The sequence below is a fragment of the Bos mutus genome, chromosome 22 (assembly GCF_027580195.1).
Source record: "Bos mutus isolate GX-2022 chromosome 22, NWIPB_WYAK_1.1, whole genome shotgun sequence".
Taxonomy (NCBI): Eukaryota; Metazoa; Chordata; class Mammalia; order Artiodactyla; family Bovidae; genus Bos; species Bos mutus.
This window is the reverse complement of record NC_091638.1, coordinates 56,974,035-57,000,256: the sequence shown is the minus strand read 5'-3', so window position 1 is coordinate 57,000,256 and position 26,222 is coordinate 56,974,035. Positions and strand designations below refer to the sequence as shown.

General features: G+C 39.5%; 1 long non-coding RNA gene across 1 annotated transcript; it reads right to left on the bottom strand.

Annotated features, from left to right (window-relative positions):
• Positions 1-15,064: 15,064 nt before the first annotated feature.
• On the bottom strand, positions 15,065-25,427 carry LOC138984667 (uncharacterized). The gene is made up of 3 exons (XR_011461917.1): positions 25,077-25,427; positions 16,721-16,888; positions 15,065-16,340 (listed from the first exon to the last, which is right to left on the bottom strand). It is a non-coding gene; the product is annotated as an uncharacterized lncRNA (long non-coding RNA).
• Positions 25,428-26,222: the final 795 nt, after the last annotated feature.

Here is a 26,222-nt window from a genome sequence, read left to right as displayed (position 1 = left end):
TGGAGAATTCAGTATACCCCTAATCCTTACCCCATGCAAAGAGCTGACTCATTGGAAAAGACTCTGATGCTGGGAGGGATTGGGGGCAGGAGGAAAAGGGGACGACAGAGGATGAGATGGCTGGATGGCATCACCAACTCGATGGACGTGAGTCTGAGTGAACTCTGGGAGTTGGTGATGGACAGGGAGGCCTGGCGTGCTGCGATTCATGGGGACGCGAAGAGTCGGACATGACTGAGCAACTGAACTGATCCTTACTGAATAATCATCTAGTTCAACCTCTGGCAAGCTTCGTCTAAACATGAGCCTCCCAACCTCTCTCATATTGTGGGGCACGTGGAAAATGGTGAGGAGGGCATGGCAACCCACTCTAGTGTTCTTGCCTGGAGAATTCCACGGACAGAGGAGCCTGGTGGGCTACAGTGCATGGGTTGCAAAGAACTAGGCACTACTGAGGGACTTTCACTCCACTTCACTTCAGGGCTGAGTCCAAGAGGACCCTTGAGAATGAGAACGCTTGGCCAGCCTTGGGTCTCTGCGGGCCCCAGGGCTGCCCAGCTCCCCCAGGGCTGAAATGATCGCTGTCTCTGCACACCCGAGACACATTCCCTGCACACCAGCTCTGATATACATCGCTTAGCCAGAGGTCCATCTCTTCTGTTTAGAAATGCCCCCAGGAGAAGAGATCCTACCCCTCTTCCAGAGGTAATTTTTTCCTTTTGGCTATTCCTCAGATTTCCCTATTTGAACAGCAGTCAGAGATCCCTTAATTCAAATCCCGTGCTCCTCTGGGCCTCCACATCATTGACAGGCCTTATTTTAGGTGTACACTCGTCAGTGCATCCTTTAAAGAAGCTGTTTCCTATCTTGCTTTCTTTTGCAAACCACCCTCCGTAAGGCATACCTCACTCAGTGACCAAGCTCTGACCCATCCTTTCACAGATTGCTTAATAAATATCTTTACTATCAGGGGTGAGCAAAACTCTACAAGCAGATACAGAAGTAAATCAGTAGCCATCAGCCGACAGGTAATGTTTCTCAGGTTTGGTGTGGGCTTTGGGGAGAGAACAAGGAACAAAAAGAAGAGAAGATGTGATGGGCTTGTGTAGACCACTATCTTCTGGTGTTTTCCCATTCATTAGAAACAGACTCATTTCCCTGTTTCTTATTCTCTGCTAAAGGACTAGGCTGAAATTGTCCTGCCCAACTCTGCTGACCGTGTTTCAAAGGAACAATGGGTATGGTCAAAGGCATTACATAGAAGCACTCATAGCTTATTTTTTAAGGGAATAATTTAAATAATATCTATTACAAACTGCTTGGGTTTAATTTCTTTCCACCGAGGCCAGGAGAATGACCAAATAGGCTTTGACTTTTTAAACATGCCAGCCAATAACTAAACTAGTTCCTACCATGATTGGTTGGTGGGAAGTGGTATGCTAGACTCTAGATTCATTGTTTTTTCTGTCACTCTGCTCCCCCAGTGTAGGAATGTCTGTGTATAATATCTGTATAATCACATCTTCTTGCCTTCTACCAAATGCTTCCTTCAGATGATATGTGCATCCCTTACACTTGGAAGTTGTAGCTGCTGACCCTTCCTTAGCTTCTATTTTCTTTATAAATAATACTTAATCCTAATAGTAATAGTGCCCACCTTAGAAGAGTTTCAAAAAGGGGATTTGGGCAAACAACTTACTCTATGGACCCTGAGGAACATCTAGACCTAGGATACTCAGAGCTTCCTCATCATAACTTTTTAACAGAAACAAGTGTTAAGTGGGATCTGTTTTTTTTTTTCTCCCCCAATGCATATAAACCATGTTATTTGCCATAGGTTTATAGAACGGGATGTGTAGGCAGGCTTTTATGAAGCTGTTTTCGTTCATCTCAGTCAACATGCTTGCAATCTGGGTACGTGCCAACAGGTTAGAGGTGGAGCCTCGTGTATGGCTTTATACAGCACTTGGCTAGGTCTTCCTAGCCCTGTGGATGACTGAGAGCAAGGGCAGCGTACTGCCTAGTCGGCCTTGTTCTTCTTATTGTAAAAATAGCTCAGTAATACCCAGCAACTCCACTGCCAAGGTGTTTAGCCAAGAGAAATGAAAACATATGTCTACATAAAAACTTGGGTACGATGTTCCTATCAACATTATTCATAGTAGCCAAAAAAGGAAAGCAATCCAAATGTCCATCAACTGACGGATGGGTCAACAAAGTGTGGTGAGTCCATACAATAGACTAATACTCAGCAATGATGGGCAACACAGCACTGATACGTACTACACCGACGTGCTCCAAACCGTGCCCAGTGAAAGAAGAGTCATAAAGCGCCATGATCCCATTCGTATGAAATGCCCAGAATAGGCAAATGCATAGGGACAGAAAGTAGATTAGGTTGACATGGCCCTGGGGAGGGAAGGAGAGAAAAAGGGGAATGGCCGTTGGTGGGTATGAGTTTCTCTATGGGGTGGTGGAAATGTTTTCAAATTGGTCGTGGTGGTGAGGTTTTCGCAACTCTGTAAACATACTGAGAGCTACTGAATTGTGCACTTTGAATAGATGAATCATATGGCATATGAATTATGTGTCCATAAAACTGTTATTAGAATAATAGCTCAGTTATAACTCTCCACCCCTTAAGTATGGGCTGGGAATAGTGACTTCCTTCCAAAGAGGACAGTCTAGAAAGAGGGGGAAAAGAGTCACTTCACAGTGGAGAAATCCAACAAACACTACCTTAGCCTGGTGTCGGGGTTGACATGATACAGTGAGAATGGCAAAAGGTAAACCTCTGTGGTCTGCTCCCCCAACTCCATAGTCCGAGGCTAAACAGGAGAAAAGCATCAAACAAATACCAACTGAGGGACCTTCTGCAGAACACCCAGTCAGCACTCCTCGAAACTGTCGAAGTCACTGCAAACAAGGAAAGTGTGAGGCACTGTGACAGCCAAGCGAAGGCCAAGGAGGCGTGATGACCAATGTAACACAGCGTCCTGGATGGGACACTGGGCAGAGAGAGGCCATCCGGTGAAAACCGAGGGAATGTGAAGAAAGCATGAACTTTGATAATAACATATGTAACACTGGCCCATGACCTGTGGCAAAGGCACCATGCTCATGGATAATGTTCATATCAAAGGAAACTGGGTGTTACCTAACTTCCCCTTGGCTCAGTTTCTTCTCGAAAGTGAGGATAATCGTAGTACCCACATTACTGGTTTGGGGGAATTCAGCCATTTTACATACAATGCTTGAATGCATGCATGTGTGCTAGGCTTCAGTCATGTCCAGCTCTTTGTGACCCCATGGACTGTAGCCCACCAGGCTCCTCTGTGCATGGGATTCTCCAGGAAAGAATACTGGAAAGGATTGCATGCGCTCCTCCAGGGGACCTTCCAAACTTAGGGCTCGAACCGTGTCTGTTGTCGCCTGCCTTGGCAGGTGAGTTCGTTACCACTAGGACCACCCGGGAAGCCTTGCGATGCTTGAATAATGCCCGACAAATCGTAAGTGATCAATAAATACTAGTTATTATGATTACTAAAGTCACTCACACTTTCAGATACTTATTTTAAAATGAGAGAAAGGTTAAGAAAAAAAAAATCGACCTAGTGCAATTAATAAGGCTGACTTTTATAAGAGGCTCAGAAATGCTGCCTTTTACGATGTTTTTTAAGCAAATACATGCCTATTTCAGAGGGAAGTGATCTGGAATGGAATATGTAGGTACATGTTTCTCTTTAAACCACTTATGTTTCAGACGGAACTGAAAGGAAGTGAAATAATAGATATATATATCCAGGGGGGAAATATAAAGTCAAGAGATTGTTTTAAATTCAGAATTTGCGGTGGAGAAACAAGTGAGAAACCTACTGGTTGTTCTCACAACCCTCATGCTAGAAATAGGAAAATTATTTTTAATTATAGTTTTTTTTTTCACTGTCACTCACCTTTATCCAGTGGCCTTCCACAGGCATAGTAAAATTTCAGTGGGAAACTGCACCAGGGATCTCTAAATACGGAAGCAGCAAGGAACTCTAAATACAATTAGTCCTCAAATTAAAAGCATGTATATGTAAAAGACCAGTCATAAAATACTGAATGCCCAGTTCAATGAAATTTCAGATAAATAAAACCTACTTATATGTATGTCTCAAATATTACACAGGAATATTATACTCAAATATTATACTAAATAATTATTTGCTTTTATATGAATTTATATTTAACTGAATGTCTTTTATTTATTTATAGGCAACCCTACCTGAGGATAATTATGCTTTTCAATGTTCATGACAGTTTCTTTCTAAAATTTTCCTAAGAAACTTGGAAAAAAATTAACAGAAGCCCCTTTGAATATCTCATACATTTCCTAACTGGTAGTGCTGTACACCGTACTAAGAATGCTTTCTTTCTATTAAAGATCACTGACCCACAGACACAAAAATTAGAAGTTACCACAGCTATATCTTTGGAGAAATAGATATTGTATCAAATCACCAGCTTTCTCATCTAAATTCAGGAAAGAAAATGCTTTAAATAATAGTTTAGAGTTTTTTTTTACAAGAAAGAGAAAAACGTGAATGAATGAAAGAGAAACAGGGAGAACAGCAGACGTAGAGACACAGGGAGACATGCAGGCAGATACAGAAAGAGAAAAAAAAACCATGGAAGGCAGAGGAGAGGACAAAATGGGGAGGGAGAAGAAAATAGAGGAAGCGAGGCTCGGCACTGACACGTGCATTTGTGGAGGCACAGCGAGTGCCGTGCAGAGCCTCCGTCTTCATGGAACAGCCGGCAGCGCAGCAGGGCCCTTTAGGGTACGGTGGTCCGAATAGCTCGGTCACCCTCTCCCTAAGGACTGGACGCAGTTAAACTGAACACTGCGGCAGTAGGTATCCTACCTGCCCTGGTGCCAAAGAATCCTGAGATGACACTTTTGCAAAGGAAGGAAGAGAGGGAGGGAGGAAGGAAAGAAGGAAGGAAGAAAACGTTCCCAACTTTAAGTTCTTTCTTGTTTTTTCCTCCTTAAAAAAAAAAAAAAAAACTGAAGTATAGTTGATTGACCATGTATTGATTTCTGCTGTACTGAAAAGTGATTCAGTTATACATGTATATGCATTATTGTTCATTTTCTTTTCCACTATGGTTTATCATAGGAACTGAGTACAGTTCCCTGGGCCATGCATCAGGACGTTGTTTATGCATCCTGTACGTAGTAATTTGCATATGCTAATAGACTCTCAATCCACCCCTCCCCCAGCCCGTCTCCGTGGCAACCACAAGTCTGTTCTCCAAGACTGTGAGTTTTCTTTTTCACAGATAAGTTCCCTTGTGTCATACTTTAGATTCCATGTATAAGCGATGTCACATGATATCTCTTTAGCTCTATGTATTTTTTTTTTTTTTTGTCTACCTCTGCAAAAGAGTCCCCCTGGAGGAGGGCATGGCAACACTCCCGTATTCTTCGGTGGAGAATCCCATGGACAGAGGAGCCTGGCGGGCTGCAGTCCATGGGGTCGCAAAGAGTCGGACACAACTGAAGCAACTTAGCACACACAAGCACACAGCAAAAGATTCTTTAAAAAAAAAAAAAAGGCACTCTGGAGTTTGACTTGGGAATTAAATCTGTCTCTGTCCTTCTCTGTGTCTCTCTGTCTCATACACACACACACACACAGACACCCCACCCCCAGTGATTTCACTTTACATGTATGACCCTGACTCAGTTCAGCTTCCTTTCAGCATCCTTGAACCTGGTTCAAGTGCCAGAGTGAGAAAGAGCTGAGTCACCAGAGATAAAGTATAATTCAAGTAATCCATCTATAAATCATAAAGATTTAGTTGTACATTAAGTTGTTACCAGGCCTAAAGAATCAGACTTTGAGAAAAGATTCTGAGCTGCTATAGTTTGGGTCATTCAAAGAATGAAAATTGGTGTAATAGCATTTTACTACCAAGGATAGGATAGGGTGCATGTATCTTTTTAAGGAAATACAGACACGGAAATTTTAGAGGAAAATTTCCTTATGTGTCATGGAAATAAGAAATAAGTGTGACCTTGGTTAAAGCACAGACATATCAAAACTCTTTCTTATATGTGCCCGAGTTCTCTAAAGAGAAAGTGACTAATATCAAGAAGCAAGGATGGTGAGAGTCATCTTTGGGGTTGTTTAATTTAGAAAGAAGGCTGGACAATAGCCAATAAATTTCTTGGCTTTAAATAAGACCCTGATGACATGTTTCATTTTGATTTCTGAGATTAATTAATTATGGGAAAAATCTTAGAATTTATTTAAAGGGTCACATGGGAAAAGTCATACACCAGTAGAGGGGTTTGGTCTGAGACTGAAGAGTTCCAGGACAGGATGACTGGCAAGTGGAAAATTACTAGGAGCCAAATTACGGCTAGTGTTTTGGTTTTCCAAATTAGAAAAGAGAGATTATTTTTGATACCGCTGTAGAGATCATTAGAACCTTTACAAGCTTTTGCGGGGAAAGAACTTGGTGTACAAGTTATACCAGTTACAGTGAGAATGAGAAACTTTTCTGAATTCTTCAGCATTGGGTCTCAAGTCCCTAACACAGTGCTTGGCGCACACACACACACACACACACGTGTTTTGTGTGTAATAAAACAATGCATTGCACGATCAAACCTTCCAACAGAAGAGTGCAAATTCAAGAGAAATGTCAGATTCTGACAAACGGGAGATTAATGAGAAGGTTTAACGAAGAAAGAAATCAGATCCTTTGACTACACTGGAGACAGTTTTAGCGGTTGAGATTCCTCAAGCAGTGGCCAAGATTATGGCCAAAAGGCCTGTCAGACTTTAACCACTGTAACACAACTGTTGAACTTTAAAACACAAAGGCGATGATTTATTTTTAAACTCTCCTCTATGTCTGAGAAGAGTTTCACATACTTCATTTGCTTTTCAATTTTTGTTGTAAACTATAGACCATATGAGGGATTTTTCTACATGAAATATATCCTGAAAAACACTTTTTTTTTTTTAAGAAAAAAAGAAAAATATAAAATCCAACCAAAGATCTCATCTAGAGACCTCAATTTTAGCTGGTCTTCTCTGCAACCGTCTTTCCTTGTTTGTCTGAGGTTTTCTGCAAAGATAATAAAAATATGACCAAGTCACATGTCCAGTCATATACTCCTTCTTTCTCAACTTCCCTCTTTATCTCATGCCTCTCTGGTGCTGGAATTCTTTTACAACTTCTGATTATTTTTAAAAAGCAGTACTAATAGTTCATCCCTAAGAGTGTTATTAATAGTTTGTTCTATATATTACTTTTGTCAAAAAAATCCTTAACTATCATTTATTTTTTTTTCCACCAAATGTTATCCTTGCTTAATCTGCCTGTGACTCCAGACTTCGCAGCTTTCCACATGCATTGCTTCACATTTTCCTATGAAAAGATCACTTTTTTTTTTAGAATTGCCATTCTAGAAACATTATTCTTACAAGAACTTCTGCTGAAACTAAATTCATCCCCGCCAAAAGCATCTGTTTAGGTAAACAAATCCTCAAATGATATTTTCTGTTTGGTACCATTTGCAGCATTGAGGAAAATAATTAATCAAGTAATTTTTAAAACTATGTAAATAGCTATAGTTTGATTCAAAATCATGAAGTTTTCAACTATAGCACTGAGTTATATTCTGCAGTATCTATTTTTCCATGTGAAAACTGCTCAGCATAATCAAACTTGGGAAAAAAAATCTTATCACTAATAATTGCTATCCCACAAATTCGATCACATTCATGCCAAGAGTAAAACTTTCACTTTTGTGCTGAGTAGTAAGTGGAAAAGTGGGCTTTAATTCTTTCCCCTAATTTAGGACGACTATTTATTCAGTAGCTACATTTTTTTGGCGCTGCGTGGGGATACAGGTGCAGTTCCTTTCCAGATTTCACATTGTCTGGAATGTTCCATGTTTTGATCCAAAATATACTTTATGTTCCACAAATGAGAGGAAGAGCTTGGAGGCCTGGATTATTTTCACAAAAGTAAGTTTGTAACTTGTAAAAACTGACTTACTCAAGAAAACTCAGCGCTTTACATATTTTATTCACATTTTCTTGATCAACAGGACACTCTTCTCCCTTTTTCCCCATACCTTACTAAATAAGAAAGTCACACATGAATTTCTGAAAAGTTCAGGAAATAGCAGGAAAAGAAAAATCACCAGTATTCCATACCCTAGAGATAAGACCTTTTGACAATTTGAGGTATTTGTCTTCAGATTGTCAGTTGATTTTAAATTTTATGCAAGTTTTGCATCTGAATTTTAAATAATACATTGCATGCCCTTCCTTTACAACTTCCTAAGATGGGAAAACAGTTTTATTAGCTACGATCTCTCCTCAAAAAAAGTCTTGGATTTGCTTATGTGAAATCGGGAGAGAGATTCAGAAATAAACATATCTGTTGTGACATAATGGAGGGAAGATCACCAAAGGGAGTTAGCCTAAAGACCACGTGTGCAAACTGATGAGCCCTAAACACAGCACACAAAGCTTACAGCGCTTTACTACCTGCAGGTTGAAGATGCTTAAATAAGTTTTACCCTGTGAGCCCCTTTAAATCTTTTCCAGTTGGCATTTTTGTTGTTTGCTTGGGGTTTTCTGTTTGTTGTTTTGTTTGTTTTGTCTGAATGATTATGGGCTTGGATGTGTTCAGTAATATTAGGTTATAAGAAACGTTCTTTTGTTATCAGTATCCTAGGTTTAAACAATGAGTACTAATGGTTACATATTTTCAAATAACTTTTTGGTCTGAATAAATTATGGCAAATAAATTCTTTCCCTCAAAATATGGTCACCAAGTAAAAGCAATCAAAGTCCGATATATTTTACCTTATGGTGCATTTAGCATTCCTTAAGCTATTTATTATATTTCAATATTTAACTAATCATTTCCGAAGACAAATATTTACTTCCTTTCAAAATTAAATGAACAAACATGAAGTCTTACTTAGGGTTTAAACTGGGTGGCCTGAAGCTTGCTATTTCTTTCTAAGAACGTTTAGGGTAGATGCTGAACTAACATGTTTATGACTTCTATTGGCATACAAGATAGAATGTTTGGTGTTTCTTTGGTTTGGTTTTTGACAATCAATTTCCTGCACTGATAGTCGGTCTTAGAATTTTCATCAGTTTTCAATTCAAGTTATTAAAATGGCAGCACGTGTCACCCTTGCCCTCTTGCTTGTTAACTAAACATTAGCTAATTCTTTAAACTGGAAATTTCTGGGGAGATGATCCAGAAACAGAGAGAAGACGACGGTAGCCAAATATAATGGGATACATTGCAATGACATTTTCATAAGTAACTTGTAAATCTGTATGCTGCCATTTCCCAATACGTAACTACTTGATCTCTCAGGCCACTGGCTTCAGAAATTACACTCTCCCACAATACAAAAAAATAATGTCACAAAGGTGAAGTCTAAGATACATATTGACAATGAAGGGCCGCAAGCACACAGTGGGCAAAAGTCCTAACAAACTTGAAAAATATTTCACCGAACAATAGGGGAGCCGTGCCAAATGCTGAAAGTCACCAGAGATAATTTTAATTGTTGTAGATATAATGGTGTTCAATGGCAGCTGTTTGGGAACAAAAAGGTTATTTCCTGCAAATTTCAGTAAGTTTTCTCCTAAAATAAACTCTCATTGATTGTTAAAATTACCAATTGTCCTTAATGGCAAATGGACACCCAAATTGGCTAATAACTCTGAATATGGAGTCACTGCTACATGTTGATGTGTAAACACTATCTGGAGGAAAAATTAAAAAGACATCATTCAACCCAGGGTTATTTCTCCCTATGGAGATATTACAGGACTCTTATGTAAGAGAAGTAGTTGAAAAAAATATCTAAAGCAAAAAGCACTTACGAACTGATGTTGCAACTTTCCCAGTAAACACAGCTTCCTCTCTCCTTTCCCCTGTCTTTTTTTGGAAATGACAAGAATAAGCTTTCGAAAAAGTGAATTTTGCCAAACTATAAATTAAATATAGTAATAATTTAACAAAAGAAATCTAACATATTAGTCAATAAAAATACATTTTGTGAGCTGGCCTAATCGTACTAGAACAAGCTGCTTTAGATGATGTGTTTTATTTATGCATTACAAGTCTATTTTTTAGTTTATCTGACATGAGGTTATAATTTAATACATTATGCTAAATGGTCCAACGCTATTTTTTGTTTTTCTAGATTTTAAAAGTTTGACAGCTAACTTGAGTAAACGTGGGGAAATATAAAGAGGCCACAGTTCTTTTTCTTAAATCCAGAGAAATAGTCATTCATTAATTGCTAATTCATTTTATTTTTTCTAATTAAGGAAACACATACTTATTATTTTTTAAATTGGAAAGTTCAGAAAAAAATAAAGACTGACAATCACCTTGAACACATCATACCACCTAGCAATAACCACTGTTAAAACATACTTATTTTTCTCTAGGCATTTTTCTATTCATGCGCATGTAAATGTTTTTTTAACAAGGTGTACACAGCATCCTGGTTTTCCTTTAAGATTTTAGTTATCAGTTTAACAATGATGAGAAAAGAACCTCTTAGATACTATTAGAATTCCCATTATTATTAGATATGTAAGAATTTTTTTCTTTTATTTCATTCTGTTTCTGCATCATGGGATCCACAGTTTTCAACTGTAGCTTGTTAGGTAATATTCTAGTATTTTATGCTTAAGTATCCCTTTTAAGAATACTTTGGGGCTTCCCTGGTGGCTCAGTGGTAAAGAATTCGCCTGCCAATGCAGGAGACACGGGTTCGATCTCTGATCCAGGCAGACCCTCCATGCCACAGGATCTGTGCGGCACCACTTCTGAGCCTGTGCTCTAGAGGCCGGGTGCCACAGCTGCTGAGCCCTCGCGCCCTAGAGCCTGTGCTCCAACAGGAGAAGCCACTGCAGTGAGAAGCCCGGGCACCCCAGCTAGAGAGTAGCCCCCTTGCCACAACTAAAGACGACAAGCCCTTGCAGCAACGAAGACTCAGAGCAGCCAAAAATAAGTGCGTACAATTGTATATATGTGTATATACTTTTAACACTTTGTTTCGAACAAAATACTTACGTATAGTCTTTTATGCATCAAAATATGTTCTTAAAAGATGGAAAAGTTAAGAGGAAATTCCTATGAGGTTTAGCTTTCTCAAACAAGAAATTAAAGATGGAAGTAATTGAATATAATCACTACTGTTTGCCCATCAAAGCTTTTAGAACTTAGGCATGTTATTTCACTCTCCTGTAAGACACATTTAAAAATGTATTCCACAGTGACTTTAAATAGAATAGATACATATGTTCTGACATGGAAGGACTTCTGGAGTGAGAAAATTCACAGCACAATGCATTTCAAATAATTTAGGCTAAACAACTATAAAAGTGTGTGTGTTATAGCCCGTATGGACTTCTATACCTATGAAAATGCACAGGACGCCTCATTCTGGGAAGGGAAGTGGAAGTGGGGAGGAAGTAATGGGGAACTTTTACAGTTTACTCTAGATATTTCTGTATCCCCTTCAACAAAAATAAATTCCTGCACTACCGGTGTAATTATTTTTAAATGGAAGAAATTAGGGTGACCCAACATCATTTCACCATTTTCACTGGCCTTTTACGACTCTGAATTCTTATCACTTCTGCAGCCAGCAAATCTCTCCTAAGACAGCTGAAAGCTCCTGGAGAGGCAGGCACAGTTACTTTGCATTTTCCCCCGTAGCCCTGCCACTGGAGCCTCAGCACAGAAAGTCCTAGTATGTCTAAAGGTATAAAATAATGACCTAGACTATGATTTCTTTAATTTTTATTTTATATTGGAGTATAGTTGATTAACAATGTCATGTTAGTTTCAAGTGTACAGCAGAGCGATTCAGTGATATGAACACATGTATCTGTTCTTTTCTCATTTAGGTTATTAGAGCAGAGTTCCCGATGTTGTACAGTAGGTTCCTTGTTGGTTATCTATTTTATTTATTTTTTTGTAAACAATAGTCTTTATTTTTACACAAAGCACAGTTCCCCAAAGAGTAAGTTGGAGCTAGAAAATCCATCCCGAGTGTGAAAGTGTTAATGTTAGTTGCTCAGTCGAGTCCGACTCCTTGTGACCTCATGGACTGTAGCCCTCCAGGCTCCTCTGTCCATGGGATTTCCCGAGCAAGAACACTGGAGTAGGTTGCCATCCCTTCTCTAAGGTTATCTTTTTTAAATAGAGCAATGTGTACATGTCAATCCCAAACTCCCAATCTACCTCTCCCTCTACTCTTCCCCCCTGGTAACCATAAGTTCATCCTCTATGATTCAGAAGGACAGAGGAGCCTGGTGGGCTACAGTCCATGGGGACATGGACTGTAGAGTCGGACATGACTGAAGTGACTTAGCACATTTGCAGAGCAGCAAAACTATGATCTTTTGGAGAGAAAGCTACAAAGAACTCTGGAGGGTCTCAGTAGGGAATTCATTATGAGTCCTTTGTAAACTAAACATGTTGAATTTTACTGCCCTTTCTAGTATAATTGGACTTCCCTGTTAGCTCAGACAGTAAAGAATCTACCTGCAATGCAGGAGATGCTGATTTGATCCCTGGGTCAGGAAGATTCTCTGGAGGAGAGAATGGCAAACCACTCCAGTGTTCTTGCCTGGAGAATTCCAGAGAGAGAGGAGCCTGGTGGGCTACAGTCCATGAGATCGCAGAGAGTCAAACATGAGTGAACAGCTAACACTTCTAGTGTAATTACTAGAAGTTCAGTTTAGATAAAGTTTACCCACACACGGCATAAGTTTTTTTTGAAAACAAGATTTGGGAGAAACGAAACTAGTCAGTACCAGCAGGATCACCTAGGAGCTCTGAAATGGGCACTTTTTTTTTTTTTCTGTTACGAAGAAAAGAACTCTGAGCATTCCACCAGAGCATAGCAGCTGATGAAAGGAAAGAAAATGCTAGATTTTATCGTGTGAACGTAGGAAGGGATCGTGTAAATGGGGCCTATCTCTGACTGTTAGTATTGACCTTGAGCATAGATAGGTAGGGCCAACTTTGATATGGTAAGTAAAGTTGTGAATTGTAGTGAAATACGAAATTCAGTCTACTTTATCGTGAATGATATTAATTACATTTTAATGGATTCCAGAGTGAGAAAAAACTGGATGGACACCCACTGAAGGTGATTTCTTTCATAAAGCATACTGACATACATAAAGTGTAACAAACAGCTTCAACTGTTTAAACTGACAGCCTCTCCCCAGATCTGTTCTGATTAGAAATACATCAACACTTCATTCTAGAGACGACTGTTTTCCTTCTCACTAGCGCTGGTCCTCAGCTTATCATCATGGGCAAACCTCTCTAATCCTAAAAACAAAAATAAAAACCACTTTATTTAGACCCAGCTTCTCCTTTGGAACATCTATCCTCTTTCCTTCACTGACAAACGTCTCTAGAGAGTTGCCCCACATTCATTAACTCCAGTTTTTCACCACCATTGGACACCAGCAGTGGCTGAGAGGCTGGACCCAAAGTCAGGTACAGCTGGCTTAGTGTCCATCTGTTGCAGGCAAGTTGTCTCGTCTCTGGTCAAGGCCTTTCGGTGCCTCACTGACTCAGCTGTAGTGTGAGGATAATGCCTTAATACCTCAGAGAGCTGCAGTAAAAATTAAACAGCAGGATACCTTACAACACCTGGCACATAGTAGATGCTCAGTAAATGTTCCTGACCAACACGGTCTCTGCCTCCGTCTCCTCCTTCACCAAAGTCACCAGGCTCGTCTTAACTGACGGCTCTGTACCATCTGACAGTATCGTCTTCCCTCTTCCTTTGACCTTCACTGTACCAGGCCGTTCTCATTTTTCTTTTTTCTACCCCTCCAGTGGCTCCTTCTCAGACTCCTTCTATCCCTTACAAGTTCATCACCTGCAGAGAGTTCTCTTCAGCCTCCTTTTCTTGCTCCCCCTGGCAACCCAGGCACATCAAAGGCTTCAACTGCTAGCATATGACGACTCCATTGAATTTCCACCTGAGAATCCCTTCCAAAGTTACAGGCACGGGGTGCCAATCGTCCATGGACATCTTCACCTGGATCCCATCCTACAACCAACACTGAAAACCTAGTGTGTCTCAAACTCGGCCTATTAATTGCTCAAGTTGGAGCAAATCCTTTTCTTCTGTTTTTCTTTTTAAAGGTCTTGGACTCTCCCTCCTAAATATGTTTATTATTAATATGGCTGCATTGTACTCATCCTTCAAGATGAAGCTCAGGTAGCACTTCCCTTCCCAGCCTTCCTGTGTACCCCCAGAATCATGCAACCCCTCTTTCATTGTACTTACCCATTGTGTTCTACTTTTCTTTAAGTTTCTGCCTCCTCTACAGGACAATAAGCTCCCTAAAAGCAGGATGTTTCTCTTCCAGCTAACACTGTGCGTGGCAAAGAGGATGTGGCAAAGAGGACGTACTTAATAAGGACTTGACAGTGAACCTATACCAGCTCCCCACCCCCACACCTTCAGCTCGGTTAATTCATCTCTGCTATCTCAGGCACACGATCCATAGTCCAGAATTTAGTAAAATTATGAGAGGAGGCTCAATGACCTTACAACTTCCAAAATAGTAAAATTTGTTCCTCGATAAGTAAGAGTTAACTATACACTAGAGTTCAAGGGATCCTTGCCAAGTCAATAAATTACTTGGTGTTTACCGAATACCAACTGTTTTCCCCATGCACAGAATATGTTTACTATTTCCATTGCTCACATTTCTCACTGAGGGTAGCTGAAATTAAACAATTTTTTTTTTTTCGTGAGAAGGAAGAGATTCTTTTGGTAAGATATCATCTTAAATGATGGCCCTCAAATACTTGAAAAGGGAGTTCTGTCTTAACTGGGACTTGGACTCTGTGATTCACACAACACTGTGTGTGTGTGTGTGTGTGTGTGTGTGTGTGTGCACACATGCGCGCGCATGTGCGGGACTTTTTGCGACTCCACAATAGAGAAAACATTAAAAACATGGCCTCGTATTTGAGTTCTAACACAACTTTTCAGTTTACTGCTTCGGACCTCTTCATTATGGCAGAGGTTCTCAAATTTTTATTGTGGGAAAGGAGCACACCCGTGTCAAGGAAGGAAAGAAGCAGAATTGGGACTGATGATGAGAATCTGGCATTATTCAAAACATTTCCATTTTTTTATGAAAAAAATTCTGTTCCTGTATAACTTGTGTAGTTAAAAATAAGACTTAAAATAATCACCTAAGATGCTTCTTACATTTGATTCACGGGCTCAAACAGGTGGTACTAATTAGTCTAGGAATCCTGGATTCCACCTTTCGAGGACTGGAAACACACAAGTACACAAACATCCACTGATATGCAGCCAGATTTGAGAGCCATTGATCCTTGATTTTTATGTAGAAACACTTCAAATATTCATGAAAGGTAACAGTAAATACTCTGTCATAAACAAACAGGCAAAGTAAACAAAAAAACTGCTGAAAAAAATTGGCAGCTACAAATATTTAACACTAAAACAATGGTTAGTTTGCCAGAGTTGTGGGATTTATCTTAGAAGTAGTCATTAATTTTATCACACTTTTTACATCAGCTTCCCTTCTTTCTCTAATGGTAAAATTAAGGACCTATTAAATTCTAGGGTTATTTGTCAGTGTTTAGGTATCACAAATACGTTTAAGTAGCACAAATAAACAAAATTGCTCTTATTCATCGATTCATCTACTAATATTTATTGAGTACCTACTATATGCTAAGTACATAAGTACTTTGTATGTAAAGTACCATGATTTGGGGGTTCTTCCTGTTTGGAATAGACTGTTATTTTTGAACATAATAATAACTCAATAAATGTGCATTGACTCACTGATTAAATTTAGTGTAGAAAATACTATTATTTGAGCTCTTTTGAAATCTCTATAAGAATGCCTTCAGAAAAGTTGCATTGTTAGAACAAATCAGCATCAGGAAATCCTCTTAGTAGTGATGGTATCAAATACAAAAACTGTATTGGAGGATCATAATGTAAAGTTGAACAATACACCAAATCCTTTTTAAACAAAAAAGGCAAATTTAAAGGAACTGTATAACATATTTAAAATAGAAATGTACTTCTTAAGCTTAATCAGATAATTTTCAGCCCAACTCGTAAAGAGAGGCCCAAAGAGTGCTCGCTTCTAGAAAATAATCCCACTACAGCATCAGAGTACAATGAAGTGCTTGACTTCTTCATCGAATTTCTAAAGTTGAAGTACAGTTGATTTATAATGTTGGGTTCATTTCTGCTGTAACACAGAAAAGCGATTCAGTTATACGTGTATATTGTTTTTTAAATATTCTTTCCCCATTGTGATTTATCATAGTGTACTGAATATATCAATAGTTCCCCATGCTATGCAGTAGGAAGTTGTTTACCCACTTTATATGTAATAGGTTACCTCGTCTAACCCCAAACTCCCAATCCGCCCCTCCCCCGCCCTCCCTGCCCCATGGCCAACAGCAGTCTGCTCTCTATGTCTGAGTCTACTTCTGTTTCATAGGTTCATTTCTGTCACAGTTTAGATTCCACATGTAAGTGCTACCGTATGGTATTTGTCTTTCTCTTTCTGACTTATGAAGCCCTTGCGTTTCAATCCAAGATAGTAGACTAAGTACATGTACTTACCAACCGTCCCGATTCCAAAAGCCCAGGCAAAGTCACCTTTACATGAATTAGAAGGAAGCCCTCTCTTTCAGCATGAATGAGTGCATGGCTGGGACATCAGCCCTTCTTTGTCCACCTGGCCAGCCCCTATGGGCAGAGTTATAACCTGAATGGTAGTCTGCTGCAGCCCTGGAATAAGAGAATAAGAGGACAAAAAAAAAAAAAAAAACAAGGCTAGGTGGCTGGAGAAAAGAAAAAACATTCTGGGTGTTTTATTTGGTACGGGAAGGATATAATTAACCATCTTTTTCTCCCCATCATTCTTTTAGTTGAGATATAATCCACAGACCATAAAAGTCATCCTTTTCAATGGACAATTCAGTAGGTTTTCATATATGGAACAGACTTGTGCAACCATCACCACTACCTGAAACATTTCATCACCGCTCCCCAAAGAAACCATGCTCATGAATAATCAGTCCTGATTTTCTCTGTGCCCCCTTAAATCCCCTGGCAACAGCTAATCTTCTTTCTGGCACCATGCACTTGCCTGTTCTGGACATTTCATATAAATGGAATCATATGATATGAAGTCTTTTGTGACCGACTGTTCACTTCAGTTCAGTTCAGTCGCTCAGTCGTGTCCGACTCTTTGCAATCCCATGAATTGCAGCACGCCAGGCCTTCCTGTCCATCACCAACTCCTGGAGTTCACCCAAATTCATGTCCATCGAGTCAGTGATGCCATCCAGCCATCTCATCCTCTGTCGTCCCCTTCTCTTCCTGCCCCCAATCCCTCCCAGCATCAGGGTCTTTTCCAATGAGTCAACTCTTTGCATGAGGTGGCCAAAGTATTGGAGTGTCAGCTTCAGCATCAGTCCTTCCAATGAACACCCAGGACTGATCTCCTTTAGGATGGACTGGTTGGATCTCCTTGCAGTCCAAGGGACTCTCAACAGTCTTCTCCAACACCACAGTTCAAAAGCATCAATTCTTCGGCACTCAGCTTTCTTCACAGTCCAACTCTCACATCCATACAAGACCACTGGAAAAATCATAGCCTTGACTAGACAGACCTTCGTTGGCAAAGTAATGTCTCTGCTTTTGAATATGCTATCTAGGTTGGTCAAAACTTTCCTTCCAAGGAGTAAGCGTCTTTTAATTTCATGGCTGCAATCACCATCCGCAGTGATTTTGGAGCCCCCAAAAAATAAAGTCTGACACTGTTTCCACTGTTTCCCCATCTAATTCCCATGAAGTGATGGGACCAGATGCCATGATCTTAGTTTTCTGAATGTTGAGCTTTAAGCCACTGTTCACTTAGCATAATGCTTTTGAGGCTTATACTTCTATTATCAGCACTTTGTTCCTTTTTAAGGCTGAATACTATTCCACTGTAGGACTTGATTCTGTTTATCCATTTGTCAACTGATAGACATCTGGATGGTTTCCACTTTTTTGTGACTATGAACATTGGTATACAGGTGGCTTGACTTTTTACAGGAAGCTTATATTCTATAATTTTTAAAAATAATTAAAAAGAAAAAAGTCACAATTTACATAAAAGTCCAGAGCTGTGATTTCTTTCTATTTTCTCTTTTGTTTTTCCTCTTAGATTTAAGTATCCTTCCATTATTTGGTTGTATTGACTTCTGTTGCCCCTATATTACAATTGTTATTGATTTTTGCAGGTTTGTAAATATTTTATTGGTTTTATACAACATTGCCTCTTTTAAGATGCTACATGATAGATTTAAAACTTGGAGGTAGGGGGAATGTCTAGTCAGTCTAGTATTAAATATAGTAATTGAAAAACCATAATGAGAATTATGTTCTGTAGAACCAGACTAAATATTGCCCTAAATGCTAATAATTCTATTTCTGTCATTAATAAATGATGCAATTCATCTAGGCCACTGCAATTCCACTTGGCAGGAGAACAGTTAAAGAGGTCAATTAAATTTACCTTCTTAAATCCCTGTATAGGGAAGAATCAACTTCTTACTACCACAGGAATAAAAAAAATATTTTAAAATTCTGCATTCTAGGTGAAGGTATGCAGAAATTGACCTACTGAAACTTTGAGAGAATAAATGGATAATTACAGGAGATTAAAATCAGAAAAATACTTTTGGGAGGAGAAAAAATTCCATGTACCCATATCACCATGGTAGGAAGGGTGGCTGCCAGATACAATGTCAGTAAACAAAGTATTCAGTTCAGTTCAGTTCAGTCGCTCGGTCATGTCCGACTCTTTGTGACCCCATGGACCGCAGCAGGCCAGGCCTCTCTGTCCATCACCAACTCCCGGAATTCACTCAAACTCGTCCATTGAGTCGGTGATGCCATCAAATCATCTCATCCTCTGTCATCCCCTTCTCCTCCTGCCTTCAATATTTCCCAGCATCAGGGTCTTTTCAAATGAGTCAGTTCTTCGCATCAGGCCAAAGTACTGGAGTTTCAGCTTCAGCATCAGTCCTTCCAATGAATATTCAGGACTGATTTCCTTTAGGATGGACTGGTTGGATCTCCTTGCAGTCCAAGGGACTCTCAAGAGTCTTCTCCAATACCAGAGTTCAAAAGCATCAATTCTTCAGCGCTCAGCTTTCTTCACAGTCCAACGCTCACATCCACACATGACCACTGGAAAAACGATAGCCTTGACTAGACGGACCTTTGTTGGCAAAGTCATGTCTCTGCTTTTTAATATGCTGTCTAGGTTGGTCATAACTTTCCTTCCAAGGAGTAAGCGTCTTTTAATTTCTGGCTGCAGTCACCATCTGCAGTGATTTTGGAGCCCCCCAAAATAAAGTATGTCACTGTTTCCACTGTTTCCCCATCTATTTGCTATGAAGTGATGGGACCAGATGCCGTGATTTTAGTTTTCTGAATGCTGAGTTTTAACAAAGTATTACCTACTGTAAAGCATACACATCTCCCAACGCCCTCCCTATCCGTCCCCACTAGTGTACAAAAGTTCCTAAACATATAAAGGCGATTCATGATCAATCTACCAGTTACTCATTTAAAAGGCAGTAAAAATGCAAAACACAAGTGTAGGACAGGCCTAAGTGTCATCTCCAGAAAGTGGGTCCATGTTTCCTGTCTCAGATGCGTGAAAAGCGCTCCTTGTAGGTATCAGTGCCAGGACTGGAGAGAAAGTTGTGGGGATGGCCAGGGCAGCAAGAAGTCTACTGCTAACTTAGTTCACACCTTTATACCTTAAGGCATTTCAGAAATAGGCCCCTGTGTGCCTGAAAACCTCTTCTGTAAAAAGGGATAAGGGAAATTATGTGGCAGGACTGTCACCGTGGAAAGAGTCGCTGAACTCACGGTAACCAGAAACCTCGCTCCACTTTGTAGACATGAATGATGAAAATACGGCCTCTAAAGGTGACTGAATTTATGGCGTTACTATTTTTTCAATAATAAAAAGATTTACCATATGTTAGGCATACCATAAGCCAAGGTTACAATAGCAAATTAAAAAAAAACACAGCCTTAGGGGCTGTATGGGAAATCTCTGTACCTTTGTCTTAATTTTGCTGTGAACTTGAGGCTGCTCTAAAATAATAGTCTCTAAAAAAAGAAATTGCTGCTTTCATGGGGTTCATGTTCCAGAGTGGGAAAACAAACAATAAATAAATGTTAAAAATATAATTTCGGGTAGTGATACATGTAGAAAGAAAAATAAAACTGTTAGAATAAAGAACCATAGTGATGGAGGATCTCTTGACAAAGAGACATTTGAATTATTTGCTTAATAGTAGGCTTAGGTTTGCAAGTTAAACACTCAGCAATCAATCATTCAACAAACACTGATGGCCCACTTATTTGGTTTCAAGCCGTGTAGGGCAACAGGTCCTGGGCTTAAAAAAATCAATAAACCATGGCTTCTGCTGTCAAAGTGCTTACATCTTAGTAAGGGAAGACAGATACATCACAGACACACAAGTGTTGGGATTTTGTTTATGTTTTTTTTTGTTCTGGTGGTTCTGTTGTTAGCAACTGAAATACCGTAACTGTCTTTTCCCAAGTCCAAGCTCCTTGCCCATTTCTCAGCCTGGACACAGCATTTATGTCCTCAGGTCCCAAAACTCCAGAGTAAGCAGATGGCAGCCCTCTGAGCTGTGAGCCCGTTTTGCAACACGCCCATGATGGACATGAAGAGTTGTGAAAATATTAGCAGAGAAATTTTTCTGATAAATTGAAAATCTACCAGAGCTAACTGTTTGAACCAACTTTTAAATGATGAAGTTCCTTTGGGGGTTTTAGAATGGTACAGAAGAGGGAGGCGGGTAAGATGGAACAGGATTAGCCATAGAATGAAACCAGGTTATGGGTACAAGGGGGATTCATTACATTATTCTGCCTACTTCTATACTTGTCTAATGTTTTCCATCATAAAAAGGGTTTTTTATTTTGTTTTGCTTTTTGTTTTATGCGACAAAGCCTAGGACCTGTAAGTTCCATGCATGTCCTGAGAAAACCATTCTTATACAGATATCTGGGATTCATAGGTATTTCAAAATCTACTTATTTTGGCTAGTGATTTTTTTACATGCAAGATAGTAGAGTATCCATGTAGGCTGATGACTAAAGATGAATGTGTATATGAAAAAATCCTCGTTTAGCATCCAAACTGTGTATTAATGCAAGTGACTATCAGAAAAAAAAAAAAAAAAGCAGTCTAATTGCTTTCACCTAGTTGATAAGCCGCATTCACTGAGTTCTTACTAGGAGCCTGACTTGATATTTTCTCAATTATGTCACTGATGAGATTATGAGAATATATTTCCATTTTCTAGATGAGAAAACTAAGCCTGAGAGGGTGGGTCTCTTGCTCTAGGTCACAGTGAGCAGAGATAAAGGTAAGGGCTCTTTCCATTCTACCATTACTTCGTGAAAACGAAACTCTTGAAACGAAAAGACAGATAGAAGGTAGAACAGTTCTCCTGAACTGAAAACCCTGCTTGGCATTCTCTTCTTCTGAATAGCTGACTACTTCCTACCTCTTGATATTTACAGGGCAATCTGAAAGGCAAAATACATCAATTCCTGGGGATAGGAGAGGAATGAAGAAAAACTGAGAAAGCAGGGCAAACCTCTTTTTGATTATTCTCTGGGTAGCAAAAGTATTTTTTGAATGTTTAAAAGATGTTTTAAACAATTAAAACTTTAACATTTACATAGTCTAACTCAAAACTAGTGAAACTACCAAACGGGATTTCCTTGGAATTAAATATTATTATTACAAATTATGAGAGAGAGAACATTTTCAAAACTAGGAGTCATCAAAGAAATGGCCTTAAAATGATGTCTGTTTCAATCTCTTCAAATTATCTAAAAGAAAGCTGTAAATTGGGGTATTAAGAGAAAATAAAATACAAAGCTGTGTATATTTTCCATTTTTAAAATTTTGAACCAATAGCTGTATTATACTGTAACCTAATAATTTACATATAATCAAGCATTTATTAAAATATTCTGGCAAAATTCTTTTTTATTTATAGGCAATCACTCCAAACAGAAATAGAATGTGAATTAAGCAGAGATGTTATAGTGAAAGGATCAGGCAATTGAAAATCAGAAGAAATGGATTGCAAGCCTGGCTATGGTGCTTAAGACCTTATAAAAAGGAGCAAGTCATTTGGCGAGAGGCAAGATAAGAGAAGACAGAATAGCAAGAGAAAGAGAAAAGGACCGTAATAAAATTCAAGTAAAATTGAGAGCTTGCAGGTAAAATTTCATAACTAGATTTAAAAATCATGTGTAGAAACACAACAGTCATTCACAAAGTAGGTGTGTGTGTGTGTTTAACTTGCCCAACATGTTGAACTGGTTATAATTTTTTTTTAATTTTAAATTAAGATCTTATAAATCTGCTGGGAATTTACGGTGTCTAGAGACTGAGAAATGGTATTGCAGATAGAGGAGGAACAAATGTCAGGGACATGACAGCACACAGCTGCTGTAAAGAAGTGACCCTCCTCCCACACTGGACAACCAGAAATGCAGCATATTCATTTTCCTAACTTTGGTCTGCAACATGGTTAAATGTCATTCACTACTGATGCCAACACTGTTTTGCTAAATGCCTAGAAAATAACATTTTGTCATGATTTCAAAAATAATATACCAGTATTTAAAAATATCTGAGGACTGAGGAAAAACAAAACAAAACAAAACAAAAAAGTTGAGGCCCGTCGGTAGGGGTAGTTTAAGTATAGTTGGAATAAACTGGAAATTGATTCAGTTAAGGCCAACTCCCATGACTAGACCTGTACTTCCTTCCCAATACAATAAACATAGTATGTAATTATGAACCTGGGAACAAAGTTCCCCTAGTTAGAAGAAAAGCAAATATGCCTGCAAATCTCAAGTGAGATAAACAACTAAGCATTAACTGCAAAAAAATAAAAAATAAAACAAGTGCCCTAGGACCAAACCTCAGTATTTGGAATAAGCCCTTGTAGCTGAGGAGAGTGAACCAAGGCACAATCTTTCATTTCTAGAAGTTACATGTGGATAGAACTGCATGTGTGCACTGCTGCAGGGCAGAGACCACGTGTTATGTATCATATTATCCCCAGAATTTAGCAGAGGACCTGGCGCAAAATAAGCACTCAGTAAATGTCTATGGGATGAAAGAATTCTGCAACTATAGTTTATACATTGTCTGTCCAAGTTTTGAAAATGTAGCCCCAAACACAGTAAGAAAACAAATTTTACATCAACTGTTGGTACACACAAACACACACACATAATACAATGAAGCAACACTTTAATCTAGGAGAGAATGCTGATAGTTTCTATTTTGTTCTGTATTATTTGACTTATAAAAAGTATTTGGCTATGACACACTAACTGATTTCATAATCCACTAATAAATCAAGACCAGTAGTTTAAAAAAACAGACTTATGCTATTTCTCTTTCTATTGCTTAACTTCTTACATTTTTAGGCTTCACTAAGTATAGGTCACTTTTTTAAAATTACATTTTTCATTGAAGTATAGTTAATTGACGATGTTGTGTTGAAAATTTCAAGTATATAGCAAAGTGACTCGGTTATACATTTATATCTTCTTTTTCAGATTCTTTTCCATTATAGGCTTAAGATATGGAGTATAGTTCCCTGTGCTATACAGTAGGTCCTTGTTGTTAAACTATTTTATATATAGTAAAAAAAATCACTTAAAAAAATCTGGAAGGAAATTTAGAAAGTATTCAGATCAACTATAAAACATGTTGCACCAGTTATGAGCTTAGGTAGGTAGGTAGGTTTAATCACTAAGTTGTGTCCAACTCTTGCGACACCATGGACTGCAGCCCACTAGGATACTCTGTCCATGAGATTCTCCAGGCAAGAATACTGGAATGGATTGCCATTTCCTTCTCCAGGGGATCTTCCCCAACCAGGGATGGAACCCGGTTCTCCTGCATTGCAGGCAGACTCTTTACCAAAGGGCCACCAGGGAGCTTAAAACAAGTGCCCTAGGACCAAGCCTCAGTATTTGGAATAAGCCCTTGTAGCTGGGGAAAGCTTACTATGATGGAATTCCATTCAGTCAATATTGTTTAATTATGAGTATTTCTCCACCAAAAGCAGATTGGTCCTACCTCACACCATACAAAAAATCTCACTCAAAATTACATCACAGACCTAAAAGTAAGAATTAAACCTATAAATCTGTGGCTACCAGATGTGGGAGGGGAGGAATTAAAGGATAGTCAAAAGGTACAAATTTTCAGTTATAAAATAATTTAAGTCTAGTAGAGATGATGGATATTCACTAAACTTATAATGTGATGATCATTTCATGATGCATGTAAGTCAAATCATTATGCTATATACCTTGACATACAGTGCTGTATGTCAATTATATCTCAGTAAGACTGCAAGAAAAATAATTTAGTACTAGAGATGTAATACACAACATGATGACTATAGTTAGCATTGCTGCATGATACTAAGGAAGTTATTAAGAGTTTAAAACCTAAGAGTTCTCATCACAAGGAGAAACATTTTCTTCTGTTTTTATTGTCTCTATATGAATGTTACCTAAACCCATTGTAATCATTTCACAACATACCATAAATCAAGCCATCATGCTGTACACTTTAAACTTATATAGTGATATATGTCCATTATTTCACAATACAAGTGGGGGAAAACTCTGTCAATAAACTAAAAATCATTGGGTTGTACATTTAAATTAGATTATTTAAATGTCAGATTCTACAAATTATATTTCAGCTTTTTTTTTTTTTTTTTTTAAGCAGACTGGCAGTCTGGAGTGATCAAGAAGAGGGACGCACGCAGCACTTCGATGCCCGAGCAGAGAATGCTGAGCCAGTGTCAAGCTGTCTACCTACCTGGCAGGCAAGGAAGTAGGGTTTTTCGGTGATGGTCTTCTTTTAAGTCCCTCTAGAGCTATGATTCTTCAACTTCCTATTTTATGGGCCAGGCAGAGGACATGGATTTGTTGAATTAAACTCTGAACGTTCTCCAAGATGATAAACATCCTCACGATATTTTACTTGTAACTGCAAACGAGGACCAGCTTCCCTAGAGGAAAATGAAGCGGCCAAATTAAGACGCTAAGGGGGTGGAGAGCATCGTGGGCAAGTCATTGATAACGCTTCTCGAAATCACAGGCTCTATTCGCTCCCCAAGGACTGCCAGACTCGGTACACGGTGTGCTTTTCAGCAAATAGGATCAGAAACAGACAAGGTAAGTAAGGCCTCAGTCCAGAAGACCAGAGGCTTTCTAGTTGGCCATCTCTCAGCCCCGCTTTGGACAGGTTCACGGGAGGGGCAGGAAACGAAGGTGCCCAGAGTCCACCCGGTCCATGCACGAGGCAGCCGGAACCCGAACTGCACCTCACTCTCCCAACCTGAGTCCCAGGCCCCGCCCCACTCGCACCCCTCACCCACACACACCACGTGTCCGGCTCCCTCGGCGTCAGAAACTGCTAAAAGAATTTCAAAAATTCTGTCAATGAGTTTAAGGAATACTTTAAATTTTTACAATTAAACTTTGTCACTTTAAGTGAACCATGAATACCAGCGGGAAATACGAAATGCGAAAGGGTTGAGTGGGGTGGGGGTGGGGGTTGGGGTGGCTTGGCGGGGAGCTGAAAGTGTGCAGCGTCATTGGGTAGGGGATTTAAAAAAAAACAGGTGATTCTTAGTACGTTCTCATTCTTTCTTTCTTCCTTTTTAAAATTTTGACTTAAAAGGATGTTACTGAAAATAACTTGAGGGGAAACAACAAAAACACCCGCAGACCACCGTGCGAAGGCGAGAACCGCGGGCCGGGAGAGGGGGCGGCTAGGGAGCCCCACACCTCGTCGGATCTCCCCGACGTGACCGCGGGCATCCTCCCGGGCTCCAGCCGGTCCCTCGTCAGGAAAAACGGGACCATTTCGGGGCCGCCGCCCAGCGGCGGTAGCGAGGAACAGGCGGGGCCGGGCGCAGAGTAGGTTCGCCCGCTAGACGGTGGGCGCGGCGCGCGGGGG